Source organism: Acipenser ruthenus, chromosome 18, assembly GCF_902713425.1.
Source record: "Acipenser ruthenus chromosome 18, fAciRut3.2 maternal haplotype, whole genome shotgun sequence".
In the NCBI taxonomy this organism is placed as follows: Eukaryota; Metazoa; Chordata; class Actinopteri; order Acipenseriformes; family Acipenseridae; genus Acipenser; species Acipenser ruthenus.
This window is the reverse complement of record NC_081206.1, coordinates 23418430-23430754: the sequence shown is the minus strand read 5'-3', so window position 1 is coordinate 23430754 and position 12325 is coordinate 23418430. Positions and strand designations below refer to the sequence as shown.

Sequence of the window (12325 nt, the reverse complement as noted above, 5' to 3'; positions counted from 1 at the left end):
AAAGTGTTTGTTTGAGACTAGATTTCTTTTTTGCTAGCCTTTGTGGAAATACCTGTCAAGAAATAGGCTAAACCAGAGTCATTTTAAAATAATTAGCCTAACAACCAATCACTGCACATAACAATTTGAGACACAGAATCTGATCAGCAGTTTACTGTAAAAGAACACCTTCATTAAAGAAAAAGGTGTGTATATAACAACAACATTTCTATTCAAGTGACTGAAAAGTACTATCAGAAACCAGATACAGTGTCCTTAATTGTCTACAGTTTTTCATGTCCAAACTTGGCTTGAATTATGCATTTGGACTCTGTCGCTCTACTGCCCCTAGTGTAAATATTTGTAAATTAAATTTAAAAAACAGGAAAAAATATTTTAACCTGGCCAGACTAACTACTGCAGCTTTCAAAGCACTGGCTGAAGTCTGAAGGAAAGAGTACAATATTGTTTTCAACCCTAAGGCAGCTGTATTTCAGGTTCAGCAGTACTTTACAAAGAGTCATCAGTCAGAAAAGCACTTTGCTGTTAAATGTGTAATTGTGCATCAGAACACAAACGTATTTTAAGAATATGTACAGAATGCCAAAACATTTCAGAATTCCACAGTACAAGACTTAATACATGTTCTACAGATCATTCCAAAAGACCTGTAGATCTCAGCAACAGTGCAAGCTGAAAGTTGAGATGCTGTGTTGTAAGATTTAGATTACAATGCTCACCCGATGTACGATGTGTACCATGTGAATTGGTATTTATTATTATTATTTATTTATTAGCAGATGCCCTTATCCAGGGTGACTTACAATTGTTACAAGATATCACATTATTTTTACATACAATTACATTATTTTTTACACATTATTTTTTACATACAATTACCCATTTATACAGTTGGGTTTTTACTGGAGCAATCTAGGTAAAGTATCTTGCTCCAGGGTACAGCAGCAGTGTCCCCCACCTGGGATTGAACCCACGATCCTCCGGTCAAGAGACCAGAGCCCTAACCACTACTCCACACTGTTGCCCTTTTCACTCTGTCCTCCTTAAACGTTACCCCTGAGTTTAAGAGTGTGCTCAGAGTAATAAAAGAAATGACGGCTGGAAAACAGGGGATCATATAAATTATTATTATTATTATTTATTTCTTAGCAGACACCCTTATCCAGGGTGACTTACAATCAAGGTAAAGATTCACCAAATTACTTAAATTAAGCAGTTTAATTTGAAATATTTTTCCAAAGGATGTTCTGGTATACTACTCAGACATTGTCAGTTAACAAATATATACAGTACTCCATCAGTAGTCTTACAGTATATTGTGTATGATGAGATTGACTTACTTCAAATATAATTCATATTGCAACCATTGGATATTTCATTTTTTGTCGACCACTAAATGATAACAATATCTGTTCAAGTTTGTACATTTTATTTTCTTCGGAGAAGATTTATTAGCATAGGATATCACAATCTCTTGATGGACCTGAGATTTATGTCCTTTTCTGATTTTTATTCCAAGTGTGTGCAGGTGTCAGGATTACAGGGGCTGTCTCATACATCTGTAGTCCTTCTCTTTCATGGAAATAAGCCTGATGCAATGTGAATTCATCAACACAGGGCAGAAGGTCCAATTCAAATCTAGGAAGCTAAAGTAAGTGTGAGCCTCATTTTGTATTTCTGAACACATTCTCAGTAATTACACTATGTAGAAATCTTCACACATATTATATACTGGATTTAGCTTTTTCAGCAGATGTTTATTATTGTGGCTCAAATGCATGAAAGTAACAAGCAGATGACGAGCTACGTACAATATGGTTCATTAATTACTGGACTGCTAATACGACTGGCGTGAAGGGAACATGTTCGGGATTTGCATAATGCAGCATGCCTGGAAGTCTCTGAACAGATGTGTTCATTATGAGGGAATCTGATTATGCCATTATCAAACTTTCAATTGCTGCATACATTTAAATTGTTTGTTGCTAAAATATAGTAGGTTTACTTCCAAAGAGTGACTTAAACATCTGCTGTAGCCTTTACATTTCCTATTGATTTACCTGTATATATTAGTTAACAAACCCAGATGACACTGTGTCAAGTACTCTGATGTATGCTTTGTCGTTTACTAAATTGTCTCATAAAGGATATCATGTATGCTTTCTATTCATTATTTCTTACTTTTTCCTTGCCTTTTTATGCAAACATTTTCAGTATTCTGTTGATTAGTATATTGGTTTTCTTATTTGCTCAAATATGCAATTTTATATATGTAATTTATTTGAAATCCAAATATAAATGTGTTGTTTATATGTTGTAAATCTAACTCGCAGTCTACAGTACCTTTCTTCTGACTGAAGGCATGTGCCATACACCTGAAGAGCTGTGGGGTGCTTTTAAAGGTCTTAAGTCATGCAAGCTTTTATTATAAATATATAATATAATCCCTTTGATTGTGGTTTTGGGGATTAGAATTTCCCTTGCTGTCTTGTTAAAAAAATATATAGCTGGGAAATCCAAACAGATGTGATTAACGTCAACTAAATCATAAGGCACACACAGTACCAATATCTATGTTATTAGCAGTTCTGAATTGTTTTGTATACACAGTATTTTAAAAGCAATCAGTATATGTCAGGATAGAACACTTGAAAATAAATGTATAGTCAGTATAAAAATCAACAATCAAGGCTACTATTCCTACCCCACTTTCCCTGGACACAACTAAGAGGAAAAAGCATTACATACTTTCTATGAAATGGGCTTGAATGTCTTGGCTAGCAGTTCAAACCCCAGGACCACTGAAACATGGAATGCAGACATTACAGGGCTTACTGTCTGCCATTTATACTATTTAAAAAAGAAGTGGTTGAATACACTGGAAAATCATATACTTGCTGGTTTCAGAGTTCTCTGTTTTTACTTCCATTACATTTTAATTGCAAAGGATTCTCTCAAATTCTCTCTGAATATACTGCCCCTCAGAGATGTATATGAACATTGCTCACAGCAAGATTAAAAATTGTGTATTTTATGATAGCTTAGAGTAATACCTCTAAGGAACCAAGTCTTTCATCCAGTGGGCCTAGAATTATTCTGGATTTTACCAAGGAATAATTGGCAAAAGAGTAGTAGGGTATAACTTCTTGCTGTTAAAAAAGACCCTTTATAAACATTTATATTTAAAAAGAAAATAGCACATTTTTAATGGTTCAAATGTTTTATTGTTTTAGATTCTTTTTAATAGGGACCTTGCATTTATTATATTGTTTTGTAGTGCAACTATATTCTTACTACAAATACTAAATTAACAGTCTTTTAGAAGGACCAGTTCTGTTATAATAACCATGTGTGATGGGATTACCATTTTGTATTCACTGTAGTAAAATTAAATGACACCATTTTAATATATTGCCTTGATACACATTTTTAAATAAATCATATGTTTGAATATTCAGAAATGTTTTTATGACATGGGCCTTAATGAAAGATAGCCAGTGAAATGTAATAAGTATTTTTTTTTTTTTCTGAAGCAAAACCATTGGATGATAGACTTATAGACTTATGCTAGACAATAAAGAATGACTGTAATTACTGTGTCAGGTATTAGTAATGAATACTATAACTGCACAGGACTGTGTTATATTGAGCAAGTAAGGACTTTTAATAAGTAAGGCCTCAGAAATTAGAAGTCTGCCACAGTACATTTTAATTACGGTGCTTTGCTATTTACAGAAGGAACAGTAAACAAGGTTGGATATGACAACCAAACTAGCTCATGATTTAAGAAATGACCTGGAGACCTGACTCTCAAAAACCCTGCAGGCTTCAGCTGTAACTCTGTACTGTTTATGTATATTAGTATATGTTTATTATATCAGAAAATTAAATCTTTAAATTCAAATTGTGTGAAGGCATGAGCCATTAGCAATGAAAAAAATTGGAAACTTGTTGTCTTGTTGTCATCCTCCTCCCCTGCCTCCACCCTGCAGCGTGCCTTGTCTAGGGGGAAGGTGGACCCAAGTGCCACCTGTCCTGCCCGCTGGCCGAGTCTTTCTTAATCACTGTATTGCATTCATCTTAGCTCGGCCAGCATAGGGGCAGCTATCAAGCTCCAATGGATAAGACCATGGACCAAATTATAAATATGAAAGTATTATGTATCATGTTCATGTCGGGCATAACTATTTGCCAATTGTTCATGTTCCCATCAGGCATATCTTTCGCAATCAATAAATTGTCATTTTCTTACTACTAAGTGGATGTATCCTTTCTGAAAAAAACATTTTTATTTCACCACCAGTAAAAACAAACAAATACACTCTCATTCAGGTCAAATTACCAACATTTGTTCAACAGTGGAAGACAAAACCAAGCCATCTAGTTGACTATGTAACATGTTTTTGAGGAATACTCACAATGTTTTTTTTTTTTCTTGTCTTCTTTGAATAGAAGCTGTTCACTTCAGATCAGATGGAAGAGTGCTGGGAAAAGCCTGCCCAAGACAACCAGTAACCCATGGCATCATTGTTGACCATACATGGGCACTGATGTTATTTATCTATGTTATTTATTAATTCTTTAAACAGGAAAAAAACCCATTGAGACTTTTACAAGAGTGTCCTGGCAAGATGACCAGAAACAGACAGCAGTAATTTCACATCCCTAAAAATAGCATCACTCTAAGTGACATCCCATTTAAAGAAGCCAGTAACCATAACAATGTATATAAAGTTATAACAATGATTGGTTTGGACAATGAAAATTTGGATTTGTTGAACACGGTTTGGCTGTGGTGCCATATACCTAGTCTGGTTTGGTAACGGTTATCCATTGCAAATGAAGGGTGAGTGTGTTGATCATCATGGTTTAAATATGTCACTAGATTATATGGGAAAAGAAACTGATTAATTTACCAATACTGCCAATCCATCACAAATACTAAATTCAGAGCAAATCTAAATAAAGACTAATGAGTCTAAGATAAAAAATCAATGCTAACATTCAAAAACTTGAAGATTCTTCGTATAAGGTTGTGATCTTGTTCACATTTGTTGATAAACGCTCAGCTCTTAATAGCATTGTACTATCATGCCTGTGAAGTTCATTTTTTTATCATAACTTCTGTTTCGTTTTAATGGTTGTCCCCTTTGAAATTGTATTCTCTATGTCAAGTACAGTATACTGTAGTTTATGTTTTTAAAATGTACCAATTGAAGGATCATGTGATGTCAGAGTGAGAGAAGCAGCTTGCTTGCAGAGTTCCGTGGACAATACCCTAGAATTCTGCCATTTTAGAATTCAACCATTTTATTACTTCAAAGTGAATTTAACCACACAACATGCCCTGCAGAAAGATCAAATGGGAGTCTCTTCATTACACTTGAGGAGGCTTTTTAAATTGTAACTGGCAGTAACTGAAACTGGTTTAATGTGTGTATAACTGTATGTTATGTATTTTGTTATTATGTAACACACTTGTACGGTGTGTCTCTGTAATATCTGGCAATTTGTGTTGTATTTTTGGGTTTATTTTATGTTGTGTTTCTTTGTAAGGAAGGTTTGTTAACTATACAGAAAACAATAAATAAATAAAAATGTGTACTGAGTATAGCTATCGGTTGAAAGATATGGTGAATTATTAGGACAATATTCTAAGAAGCTTGTTAAATATTGTACTTTACTGAAACACCAGACCCGGAAATCATTCAGAACCTTTGCTAACATTATAAAAATACAAAAAGTGGAAAATGCATTAAAGTGTCATTTGAAAGTTTGTACTCTTTCATTTGTGCTTTTTTAAGAGTAGCTGATTTGGCTATTGAGACGAAGAGGATGTCTGCATAACATATATAAAGGAAAACAGTGTTTAGCTTCTTGGAACAGAACAGAGGCTAATATGTAGTTTTCTTTGGAGAAAAGAGAAGGATGCTAACTACAGAATGTTCCTGTAAATATTGTTTGCCTTCAATTACTGTTGCAGCTTGCAATTTCACATTAGGCATGGAACTTGTTACCTCCCTTTTCAATTTCCAGGACGTTACTGTTTCTTGGATTACAGTATTTTTTTTTTTTCTTGTCAGGGTCTATACAATACCATCTAATTTTTGTCCTTGCAAAATACTACTCTAATGAGTAAATTATACACTGTATCGATGTGATGTCTCCAAAATGATTTTTGGCAATGGAAAAATAATGTAATTTTTCTTGTTGAAATACCATTTTTTCAGTTGCTGCATGAGTGATGTGGTAATTATCTCTCACACCTGGGATTTAAATCCAATCCTACAAGCCCATTTTCTGTTTGCAGGCTGTCAGGCTGATGCATAGTCTCTGTTCTTATCTGGCGCTAGACGAGGGATCGGTAATACAGAAACAAGGGAGCCACTGATGGGTCATCATGTAATCTGCAGTGGATATTGCAAACTGTAATGAAAATGGAGGCAAACTGGACTTGTCTGAAAATCGATTAGATTTACAGAAAATTACAATTTTAAAATTATAGGAACTAGCATCGTCACCCGGGCCCAGGAAATGAAAATGAAGTTTTGAGTCAGTAGAAATTATTGAAAGGTGAAAGAGCTACTTCAAAGGGCATTTACTGTTCATTCTGTTCATGCAGTTTTTGTAGCCAAATTGTGGGTATGAATCCAGATGAGTAAAGCAAAATATTAGCAATATGACGGATGCCAAATCTTTGGTAAGTAATATTGCCCTCACCCTCCCACCCCAGCTCCAGTTAAACCACTTTAAAGCCAGTCCAAATGTACAGTGAACTCCATCAAAAGGTAAGTGGCTTCAAATGTCATTTCTTTCGCCTTTCCCTTACCTTGTCCCAGAATCAAACTGGCATTATCTGTGCCTGTAGAATACCAGGTGTGTATTAGCTGATTCCAAAGAAAACACATAATGCCGTAATATTGGAGCAACAGAACTCAGAATTACACTGAATGACGGGAAACCCCATAAACATTCAATCCTAGTATTACAATCATTAGTCATCTATGTATGTATGGTTATACTTAACTGTTAGGAAGTATTTGTTTTCCTTTTACCAAAAAGGAAGGAGAACTTGCATCCTTGCTCTCCACTCTCTGAGGAGGATATGACAATCTTGATGGTCCCCCGCCAACTCACCTTCAGAAATCAGACAGAGGAGGTCATCCAGGACAGCATAGCAAGGAACTGAAAGGTGAAAACAGTCCCTGAACAAATATGTAAGAATACGTCTCAGAAAAAAACCATCAGCAGAATAACAGAAGGTGTTGCAGTGGTTCAATGCATTCATCCCCTATAAAATTTGCAGTTTATAGCCAAGGTTTATTATGCTAAATCATGAACTCCATTTTTTGTTATCTTTGGTTTAAAATATCAAGGAACTTGCAATAGTTTACCTTGCAACATGGACCGAAATTCATGCAGATCATAATTTTTATTAGCTAATAGTTGCAATTTTTTTTTTAATCTTGGTTTAATTCTTCTAGAGCAGGAATGTGGTTGTAAAACAATTATTAGCACTAGTAATATCATTGTCCCACTTTTTTTCTGTTGAAGACTTTTGGGCTCTTTGTTTGCTCTTTCATAATTTGTAATATGCAGATGTCTCAAAGACAATTTAAGCCTGATTACCATGAATCTAGAACTGCCTAATGTTAACTCTTCGAAACCAACCGCACCAAGTGTTACAGTTCAAACTCACTCTAATGGTCTAGCTGTAATAAGACCGCATTGTTTAGTGTTCTTTTGAACAGTTTTGAATATAGAACTACGGTATTCATTAAAATGATTCTGGATGTAACATATCAGTCTAAAGTGAAACAAAACAAAATTGGTAATGAACATTGACGCATTGATTTGTTTTGCTTATCAAGACTTTAATAAATGACTTGTCCTATCTTAAAGCCCAACAGTTTTATACTAATGATCTTCAGATTCTTCTCACAGTTAGCTTTCTATCACATTTTCAGCCTGCCAGTTTAATGATAATCTTGGTCTAGCAAAGCACTATGCGTGGGAAGAAGATGGACCTAATGACTTAAGATCATACATTCATTTTTGCAGCATTTTAACTATTACCCACCACAGCCCTACAAGGTACTGTATTACTATAAGAGATATGAAAACTATGCCTAATGAAGATGAAGAAGACGTGCAACTTTTATGTAGAGTTAGCAGGTACAATTCCAAATATTGTTACATTGTTACACTGTATCGCATTGCGGTACACTTTACACAGGATGTGCAATATAAACAAGGCACGTGGCATACTTGAGTGCAGGTTACATGTGCATCATAAGAGCCACAACCCACATGAATACTAACCAGTTTTTGCTTGTATCAAAAGCTAATGTTACAGTCAAGCCTTTATTTATGTTTGAGAAAAATTATAACAGATGTACAATTTATGTTTAATTGATACATTTATAATATACTATAAAGAAAGTAGTTTCTAGTTTAAAGTATGATTGATCCTACTAATTATTATTATTTCCTTTACCTCTCTGCATGTTTTACAAGAGGTGAGCATTAGATAAGAGGTGGACGATGTTAAGAAATAATAAATAATAAATGAAACTGCTCAGTCATGTGTGCAATACACAGGGTGTAAGTTATATATAAAAAATGACAGTACACTGCAGTTAATGTGCCTGTATTTTGAAGTGTACCCTAGTATCTTTAGAGGGTTTACGTGAGCTGTTGATTCTAATAGGGTGTAAACTAAGGGTGCTTCGGGCCAGTCGGGTTTAGGGGAGATCCGGCATTATGAGCTGAATTGGGTTTGGTGGTCAAAAAAACAATAATAAAGACCAAAATGAAATTCTTGGTTTACATGTACTACTTTTCTGACACAGGCTAATACATCTTTGATAAAAAACACTCAATACTGCTGAATTTAGAAACACTAAAAAGCATTTAAAATTCAGTGACAAACAGTTGAAGACTTTGAAGACTTCTAGTCGAAATGTTTTCACTGATTTTAGTTTCTTATAGTATTTCTAAAATGGTGAATACATCTCTCGTCTAGCTTGTACTGAAGTATGTACTGAAGTTTCCGTTGCTTTGGTAATGGGGCAAAGCAAAGTTAACCTTTTGTATAATATACAGTATGGTTAACAGTCTTCAGGCTATGTATAATAATTACTAGTGTAGGTAATGATGATAATACAGATTAACTGAAGTGATGCTGTTCTTGAAAGCTGATAAAGCTTTTTCTGTATTTTTTTTCTAGCATCAAGTACCAAGGGAAACATTGATATATTGCAAGTAAATGTTTGAAAACTAGATTTTAAGCCATCTGCTATAAAAAAAATGCAATCTGTGAATACAGATTGTCCATATGCCTGCCATTATAACTGTGCTGTACCCCGTCACAGAGGGCAACAAATAAATAAATAAAAACAATGAAACACTAATTTGTGTTGGGTTTGTACAAAAATGAAAGCAAAAACCTGCCATTAGGTTCATCTTCCACCCACACATAGTGCACCAGCCCGAGATTATCATTAGGTTGACCCGAGAGAAAATGTGATTGAACTTTAACTGTAAAAACTGGACGGTTATAATAAAGAAATTATGTACCAAATAATGATAGATGAGAGCTGGGAGTCTTTGTTAAAATCTGGAAACCTCATTAAGATTTAAAAAAAAAAAACATATCTTAAATTAAATGTACAAGTTCTTAATGCCCCCATGGTGCAATGCCATCTGTCTTTTTTCATGTTCTTTTATATTTTGATTATTTGACTATGTTTTTTAAAAATCCCAAACGCTTACTTTTTTAAATTCTTCCTGATACAGAGTTGGTGCAGACCTGCTTTCATGTGCCATGTTGCCATGGCAACTTTCATGTCAAAAGTGGCTGATATATTTCAAAAGCTGTCAACCAGGATACTGAGGTTTTTAATCACGAAGATTTCTGAAGTAGGAACATCTGTTTTGAACATAAATTGGCATTTTTGATATCCAACTCTAAATCCCTAGTATTCTATCCTGGTAATTGTTTTGCATAAACCATGTTATAATAAATTACCCACAGCCTGCCTTTTTATTGCATTCTACTTTGACTGCCTTTATAAACAAATGTAGTTGATACCTTAGTGATATGCAGTGCTTCTGGAATACAAATATACTTCTTTTTTTACCATTTAAAGGGACTTTGGGTAGTGTCGGAAGGGATCCTAACACCTTTTCCACAAGGAGTAAGGTTATCTAAAAAATAATAATAAAAAAGGCTTCAAGAACCTTTGTGTCTCCAGGATATCTACAGACAAACTACAATGATTATATGCTTAAACTGATGACTCTTTTCTCAAGATGCTCCAGGATATATTTTTGCTTGAAGCAAAAGAACAGTAACAAATGTATAGGATGCCCAAAAGAAAATCTTCCATTTTAGTCAATCTACAATGTCAAAGTACAGAAAACTAAATCATCTACAGAAAAAATGACAAGGGACTTATGTTGTTATGCCAATGGGAGATACTGTAAGAGATGGCTTTTTCCTCTTGAAAATGTTTTAAATTGCAGAAAGATATTAACAATTGTTATAACAAGCTGCAGTCATTTATACGTGATTGTTTATAGGTGTGGAAGTTGATACAGTCAGTGTTAAAAGCGGTGCTTACCTGTGTTTTGTCTACTATATTCCTTACTCTCATGCATTGCTTTAGTTTCTTAGATGTATTTGATAGTTCAAATGATTATACATGTAAACTACTCTCCCTTTAGATGTAAACAATACCTCAGTTTTAGCATCCCAGCACAGCATGTATTGCTGTATTGCTGTGAGGCGATTTCTGGCGATAGCAATGCAGAGCCCCAATGGGGTTGAAGCCTTTTATAAATTAAATTTGCCAGTGCAGGGGGAATATACCTGTACTGGAATTGCTGTAACCCCAGGATTAGAGTGTCATGGGAACTTTAATGTCACCAGACTAGACATGACCTTTGGAAAATTAATAGTTCTTCAAACCTGCATCACTTTCACACTAAGGTATACTGGTATACAGGTAAATGGAGGGAACTATTCATTTAAAAAATGAGCATTAGAAAATAGTGTACTGTAAGCTACTAGAATACCATTATTGGGCATGCCATATATATATATATATATCTAGACTTTTATATACTTTTCACCTACAACTTTATTAATATGCAAAATGAAACACACATAGGACATTTAAAAATGGATCTATTAAATAAGAAGGGAGCATTTACATATACCCAGAATCACCTCTTGCTTTTCCCCGATAGTCATTTCATTTATAGTTGCTCTTGTATAATTGTACACCTGATGACAATTGGCTACTGTTTTGTTCTTTTTCTTTCTGTGCCCAATGATGATTTACAAACATCCCCTTTAATTAAAACCCGGTGTTCATTATTACCCTTTCAATTCCAGCTCTACAGAAACAAAGTCGTTTTTTAGAACAGCAAATTATTTCACAGTTTTCTGTATAAATAATGGCGGGTACCATTTGCTTATTTTTATAGAAAAGTATTTTAAAAGAAACAAGATGGAAGGGGAACAAAAGGAAAAACTGCCTTAGAGGTAATGAAAATGCATTTATAGTGGTATTAAATGTCAAAAAACTCAAAAAAGGATACTAAAATGTTTTAGTGAATTTCAATATATATTTTTTGTAACATTAGAAACCAGTCTCAGTAAAATTAGTCTTCCAAACTACAATATGGAGGTGACTTTTAATTAGAGCCAGATATCATTATTTATAAGAATATCTTTATGTGTTTTATATTTGGAGCTGCAGTCTGGCTCGGGTGATGTAAAATAAATATATATGATATGCGTGGTTCCACATACCAGTAGAGGATTATCATAACAGAATGTCATGTGTTTCTTGAGCTCTGTTCACAACAGGCAATTGATTCACATCTGAATTGAGTTTTCTGAGATGGCAAAATAGCAGTTCATTCTCTAGGTTATAAATAGGGCTTCTGTTTTTTGGATTTTATTAATTGTATTTATTTATTTATTTTTAGCTATTTTTGAGTTTTATGTAAATAGTTTTTTTTTTATATATTGTATGAAATTAGTGTTTTCGGTTACTTTCCAAAATGCTTGAGTGTTTTGGGGTTTTTTTACTGTCAAAACATGTATAGTAATTTGACAATACTACACAGCAGCACTGGGAAATGTATTTATTATTATTATTGTAGTGTTATTTTTTAATGGTTAAAGGGTAAAGTCAACATGAATTGATTAACCATTTCCACAGTTTTTCCAGTGTTTTCCGGTGTTTATTGGCTATCCACCGATTTCATTTTTTTTGTATCGGAGGTGTTTTATCGGGTTTTATTGGTTAAA

At 34.1% G+C, this 12325-nt stretch overlaps 1 long non-coding RNA gene across 1 annotated transcript; it reads left to right on the top strand.

Moving 5' to 3' along the window:
• The first annotated feature begins 1536 nt into the window (after positions 1–1536).
• On the top strand, positions 1537–5613 carry LOC131698537 (uncharacterized). The gene is made up of 2 exons (XR_009307622.1): positions 1537–1651; positions 4453–5613. It is a non-coding gene; the product is annotated as an uncharacterized LOC131698537 (long non-coding RNA).
• Positions 5614–12325: the final 6712 nt, after the last annotated feature.